The 7,305-nt window shown below is 44.3% G+C and overlaps 1 pseudogene; it reads right to left on the reverse strand.

Moving 5' to 3' along the window:
* Window positions 1-3,608: 3,608 nt before the first annotated feature.
* LOC102840910 lies at window positions 3,609-4,879 on the reverse strand (annotated as a pseudogene).
* Window positions 4,880-7,305: the final 2,426 nt, after the last annotated feature.

The following is a 7,305-nucleotide window of genomic DNA, read 5'->3' on the forward strand; positions in this document are numbered from 1 at the left end:
ATGGGAAAGCTGAACAGTGAATAAGGAAGACAATAGAAGAATTGATGCTTTTGAATTATGGTGTTGACGGAGAATATTGAAAGTGCCATGGGCTTCCAAAAGAACCAATAGATCTGTTTTGGAAGAAGTGCAGCCAGAGTGCTCCTTGGAGGCCGAGATGGCCAAACTTCGTCTCTCATACTTCAGACATATTGTCAGGAGGGACCAATCACTGGAGAAGGATATCATTTTGGTAAGGTGGAGGGTCAGAGAAATTGAGGAAGGCCTCCAACGAGATGGATTGGCCAAGTGGCAGCATCGATGGATGCAAGCATGGCAACAGCAGTGAGGTTGGCCCAGGATCGGGCAGTGTTTTATTCTGCTGTGCATAAGGTCACTATGGGTTGGTACCGACTTGATGGCACCTAACAACAAACAACAACAATGGGCATGTGTACATCAATCTCTGCTCCACTGAGACCAAAAGAATCAGATGGTGCTTGGCTGCCACTGTTAATCATTCTCGTGTGGATAATAGGATGTCCTGGACACAAGAGGAGAAAAATGTGAAACAAAATTCAAAATCATAAGAAAGACCAGACTTGCTGGTTTGATCGAGACAGATGCAGCCCCTGAGATGATGACTCTTAGTCACTCTCCAAACCTGAGACTGAGGTCATCCCCAGAGATTACTCTTGACCCCCAAATGACAGATCTATACAGTGAGGACAATGAATAAAGAAGGTTGAAGAGAAATTATTCCTTTGAATTATGGTATTGGCAAAAAACAGTGAATAGACCTTGGAGTGCCATCAAAACCAATAAATCTTTCTTAGAAGAAGTACAGCTGGCATCCTCTTTAGAAGAGAGGGCATGTACTTTGGACATGCCAGGAGAGCTCAATCTCCAGAGAAAGACATCATGCTTGGTAAAGCAGAGAGTCAGCGACAAAGAGGAAGACCCTCAAGAAAATGGATTGACACCGTGGCTGCAACAATGGGCTCTAACAGAGGTGTGATTGTGAGGGTAGTGCAGGACCAGGCAGTGTTTCCTTCTGCTGTTGTTGTTCGGTGCCATCGAGTCAGTACTAACTCATAGCAACCTATGCACAGCAGAACGAAACACTGCCCGATCCTGGGCCAACCTCACTACTGTTGCCACGCTTGAGTCCATCAAGGCTGCCACTTGGCCAATCCATCTCATTGGGGGTCTGCCTCTTTTTCTCTGACCCTCCACCTTACCAAACATAATATCCTCCAGTGACTGGTGTCTCCTGACAATATGTCCAAAGTATGAGAGACGAAGTTTGGCCACCTTGGCCTCCAAGGAGCACTCTGGCTGCCCTTCTTCCAAAACAGATCTATTTCATGGCAGCCCATGAAACTTTCAATATTCTCCTCCAACACCGTAATTCAAATGCATCAATTCTTCTACGGTCTTCCTTATTCACTATCCAGCTTTCCCATGCATATGAGGATATTGAAAATACCATGGCTTGGGTCAGGTGCACCTTAGTCTTCAAGCTGACATTTTTGCTCTTCAATGCTTTAAAAGGTCTTGTGCAGCAGATTTGCCTAATGCAATATGTCATTTGATTTCTTGACTGCTGCTTCCATGAGTGTTGATAGTTGATCCAAGAAGAATGAAGTCTTTGACAACTTCAATCCTTCTGTTGTACATAGGGTCATTATGAGTTGCAACTGACTTGATGGCACCCAACAACAATAACAACATGTGTGAATAATATCATTCAAGAGGAATGTATTTCTCACAACAATTAACCCTATGAGAGCAAACCTAGAAGGCAGGAAGAGACAGGAAAGAAGGAGAAAGAAAAGGGAAGCCCAGAGAGGAAGTGGCAAGAGTGCTTTATACTGAGGGAGTTGTAACTAATGATAGAAAACACAACGTGTTTAAATTGTTGAATGGAAAACAAATTGATCTGTGGCTTTTCACCCAAATTCCAATTTAAAAATACGTTGTTCATCGAGGCAAAAGAAAAAGAAGACATAGAAGATATTATTTGATCATATTTTTTTTTTTTGTAAAATAAACAACAAATGGAAAAATTTAGGATGTAACTTTATATAAAAAGCTATTTTTCAGGTTCCAGTTGTTGTATTAAAGACAGAGAAGTGATTGTAATCCAGTTCACTGAAAGTCTTCCATATGCCTCTCTGTCCTTCCCTGCCTCTAATACTTCTCACCTTGCTTTGACAACGTGTGAATGCCTTGCCATCTGCTGCTGGGATCTCTTTGACTCCCCAGTTCATACTCCATAACGAAGAAAATCACCATGCCTTGTTAATTTCACTTCAGCAATCTCTTGAAAATCTGTCTCTGGAACCGGCTGAAAGGTTGTGAAGCCTAGCTTTACTACTTACTGTTTGCTAGGGATTAGTAGTTGTGAGAGAGCTGCTTACCCTCTCTGTGTCTTTATCTTCTTATCTAAAAAAGGAGATACAGGGGCTGAGAGAACATTGCATGCTGTCCTGGTGTCATTATCATAATGTCCCATTTATCTCTGGTTTGGATGACTAATTGGAATGGTGAACATAATTAAGGTTACTGATGAGTCACAGCAGAATCTCTCACTGGTAATTAGCTTCTGTCACAGGAAGGACTGCACCTATAATCCCATTCCTTCTGATGATTAGGGATACCAAGATCCGGACCACTGGCCTTGATTTGGGACATCTCTGAAGAGCAACTCTAATCTAGAACTTCTCATGGGGTTGTCTGAGGTCTCATTTCAGCTTCTCTCTGTCCCTCAATTCTACCTCCTTCCTCTGCAGTGAGAAGTCCCTAGTGGTCCTTCACCTCAATTTCCAAACTACTGGATTGACTACCAAATGGTCTTCATAGGTGGAACCAAGGATGCTGGTTGCGGATGATCTTGGTCAGCAAAGAGCTTGCTGGACTACGTACAATCAAATCAGCATTCACTAGAGCATTAAGTTGGTTATTAATGGTGAGCCAGAAAGATGTTCTCTTTGTTCTGGTAAAATTCCTTGTGGGCTGAGGTCATGGTGAGTTGGGCAAGTGGGAAGTCTAGTACTATACACACACATCTAAGATCGGATTCCTAGAATCATGGCATATGGGAAGCCTGGGTCATGGGAAGAAGGGAAGTGTAGATTTGGTAGATTAAATATGGCTGTCAGTTCCTTGTTATTCCTGACATTGAGGGGAGAAATCACTTTCTCCTCCCTTTAATTGAGCTGACCTTAGCGACTTGCTTGACTAATGCAGAGTAAAAGTGATCTTGTGATAGTTCTGAGACTAGCTTTGAAGAATACTGGATATTTCTGCATTGCCTTCTTAGAGCCTTGAGCTGCCATGTGAGGAGTCTAAATATCCTGATGCCAGCCATCACGCGGTGAGGGATCCCAAACCACACATAGGTTCCATAAATAGATGCTCTGGTCAACAGTCCTCACTGAGCACAACCTTCCAGCTATCTCATTCCTACAAGAGGTGTGCTTCACGTCCTCTTCACTTTCAGCAAACAAGGTTATGTCCAACTGCATATCGTAGCTTGCTAATAAATCTCCCTCAGATCTTTCATTTTTTCCCAAATGACCTCAAATGACCTCTCATTCCTCAAAGAGTACCCTGGTTCTGCTGCCTCAACGTCTCAGAATTTTGGTGTGGTTGGTCTCAGATACCACTTTGCCACCCACAATCCTTCCGGTGCTGGTCTTGTGGATGGTTTTCAGGGAGTTGCTGCTGTCCATGACATCACCTAGACTACAATCATCCCCATCTTCCAGAAGCCGGTGGTAGGTGGTGATCTCAGCTTCTAGCTTGACCTTTATGTGCAGCAGGGCCTCATACTCCTGGGCCCGGGTTTGTGCCAGTTCTGACTCCAGGGACAGCAGGACCGTGTTAAGCTGCTCCATCTGCATGGCATAGTGGGCCCATCTCCTATAGGCTGTTCTCCAAGCTGGCCTTCAGATTTCTCATTGAGTCCAGGTCAGTTTCTAAGGACTGGACTGTCTGTCTTGGTTCAGTGAGTGTCACCTCTGCAGCTCCTATCTCAGCAGACTGAGAGGTGACGACTGTGGTGCTCTCCTCAATCTGCTGGGACCAGTGCTTGTCTAGCTCCTCTTGATTCTTCTGAGGCAGCTCGTCATACTGGGCACGGATGTCAGCCATGATCTTACCGAGGTCACTTCCACCGTCAGCCCAGAGTTGACAATCTGGGCTTGTAGGCCCTTTACTTCCTCCTCTGGTTCTTCTTCATGAAGAGCAGTTCCTCCTTGAGAGCCTTAATCTCTGTCTCCAGCTGTAGCCACCTGATATTGGATCATCAATGACCTTGCGGAGCCTATGCATGTCGCTCTCCATAGACTGGTGCATGGCCAGCTCCTTCTCATACTTGGTCTGAAGTCACCAGCAGCCAGCTGGGCATTGTCAATCTGCAGAGCGATGTGGGCATTGTCCACAGAATTGTCAAAGATCTGAGGCTTCAAGTCCTCTATGGTCTTAAAATATTGACTCGCGTCCCTGACCTGGGTCCTCTCTTCTCCAGGTGTTCCTGGATTTTGCTCTCCAGACTCTGATTTTCAGTATCCAAGCTCCTCACTCTTTCATGGTAGCAGGCCAGGCCATCCTTGAGGTCTTGCATGGTTTCCTTCTTGTCCAGGATTCCCCCGATTCCCACTAGATCCCCAGCTACTTCCACCCCCGGATATCCTCCCCAACCACACCCCCAGCCATTCCCCCTGCCCAGCTACCACGAAAGCTGCTGGCATGGGACACGGAGACCCAAGAGCCCGAACCATGGGGCTGCACTGGCTGCACTACTGCTTGGCCGGACTCGCTGGCTGGACAGCCGGACGGAGCCCCGGGACCGATAGTTGGTGGAGAAGGTGGTGGAGCATTTGGTGAAGCTCATGCTGTTGGAGGAGTAATGTGAGATGCAGGGACACAGACTGGGGCCTTGCAAATCTTCCTCAGATCTTGATGCCACAAGAGTTTCTTCATATAGTCCAGCTTCATAGACCATTTGCTCAGTATACAGATTGAACAAGTATGGTAAAAAGATACAACAGAATGAAACACTGCTGACCCTACATCATCCTCACAGTGGTTGTGTTTGGACCCTTCGTTGCTGTCACTGTGCCAATCCATCTCATTAGAGGTCCTCTTTATCATCCACCCTCCACTTTACCAAGCGTGATGTCCTTCTCCAGGGACTGATGCCTCTTGATAACACGCCCAAAGTACAAGAGATGAAGTCTCAACACCCTTGCTTCTAAGTAACGTTCTGGCTATACTTTTTCTAAAACAGATTTGTTGGTTTTTCTGGAAGTCCATGGTACTTTCAATGTTCTTTGCCAATACCATAATTCATATGCATCAATTCTTCCTACAGTCTTGCTTATTCATTTTCCAACTTTCACATTCACATGAAGCAATTGAATATACCATGGTTTGGATCAGCCAAGTCTGACTAAGATCAGACCTTAGTCCTCAAGCAGATCTCTTTGCTCTGAAACACTGAAGGAGTCTTTTTCAACAGAGTTGCGTTGTGAAATATATCATTTGATTTCTTGACTGCTGCTTCCATGAGTGTTAATTGTGAAATCAAGCAAAATGAAATCTTAGGCAATTTCAATCTTTTCTCTATTTATCATGTTAAGTATTGGTCCAGTTGTGAGGACTTTCATTTTCTCTATAATGAGGAGCCATCCATACTGAACGCTGTAGTCTTTGATCTTCATCAGTAGATATTTGAAGTCCTCTACACTTTTAGCAAGCATATTGCAGGTTGTTAATGAATCTTTCTCCAATCCTGATGCCATGTTTTTCTTCATATAAGACAATTTCTCAGATTACTTGCTCAGCATACAGATTGAATAAGTATGATGAAAAGATAAAACTCTGGTGCACATCTTTCCTAATTATAAACCATTTAGCATCCTCTTGTTTTGTTTGAAAGATCGCCTCTTGGTCTACGTACAGGTTCCTCATGAGCACAATTAAGTGTTCCAGAACATTCATTCTTTGCAATGCTATCCATAGTTTGTTATGATCCACACAGCTTTTGTATAACCAATAAAGTACAAGTAAACATCTTTTGGGTGTTCTCTGCTTTTAGCAAAGATCTATCTGGTGTCAGCAATGATATTCCCTAATTCCACATTCTCTTCTAAATTCAGCTTGAATTTCTGGCAGTTCCCTGTAGATGTATTGCTGCAGCCACTTAAAAATTATCTTCAGCAAATTTTTACTTTTATGCACTATTACTCTGGTAGCGTAGTGGTTACGAATCGGGCTGCGAACCTTAGGGTAAGCGGTTCGAAACTACCAGCTGCTCCGCGGGAGAAAGTTGAGGCTTTCTCCTCCCGTAAAGATTTACACCCTCAGAAACCCTATACAGGGTCGCTATGGATCGGAACCGACTCGATGGCACATAACAACAACAACAACAATGATATTGTTACAAGATTTCTACTCTCTGTTGGGTCACCTTTTTTTGGAATGGGCACAAATATGGATCTCTTCTATGATATTAGGATCTTGTATCACTTTGAATGGACTAGGGTGCTCAGTGGTCTGGCTATTGAGATGTAGTGATCCCCTATGATGAGTTCTATAATATAATCAACTCTATGATGAGATCTGCTATGAACAGCCAATCAATTGAAAGGAAATTTCTTTAGGGGTGTGACCTACTTCCAATATATTGGACACTTGATCAAATCTTGCTTGCTTTCTGCTGGGTCTTGAACCTGCATCTGGCTCCTCAGCCAACCTCCAGTTCTTTGGACTTGATCCAGTGGCCTGATCTATTGTCTGTGTACCTGGGAGGGCTCAGCAGCCTGCTATCTTACCTGTCCAGCCTGCCCATCTGCTACCTGACCTGTGGATTATCTGACCCAAAGACTTGGGATTTGCCCACCTCTACAACTTTGTGGGAGTCCTGGTGCTGCGTTGTGGGCTAATGCGTCAGACTGCAAAGTCATTTGAACTGCAAGGTCGGTGGTTCAAGCTCACCAGCTGCTCCTTGGAAACCCTACACAGGTTGACTATGGGTCGGATTCGACTCGACGGCACTTATCAACAACAACAACCATGTGAGTCATTTCCGTGATTTAAACTTTTCTTTATTTATACATATAAAATCTTCCATGATTTTGCTTCTCTTGAGAACCCAGTCAAATATATTATCCAATAAGTTTTACAGGTTGTTGTTGTTGTTGTCAGGTGCCATCGAGTAGGCACCGACTCATAGCGACCCCATGCACAGCAGAACGAAACAATGCCCGATCCTGGGCCAACCTCACTACCGCTGCCATACTTGAGTCCATCAATGAT

Source organism: Chrysochloris asiatica, unplaced genomic scaffold (assembly GCF_000296735.1).
Source record: "Chrysochloris asiatica unplaced genomic scaffold, ChrAsi1.0 scaffold00025, whole genome shotgun sequence".
Lineage (NCBI taxonomy): Eukaryota > Metazoa > Chordata > Mammalia > Afrosoricida > Chrysochloridae > Chrysochloris > Chrysochloris asiatica.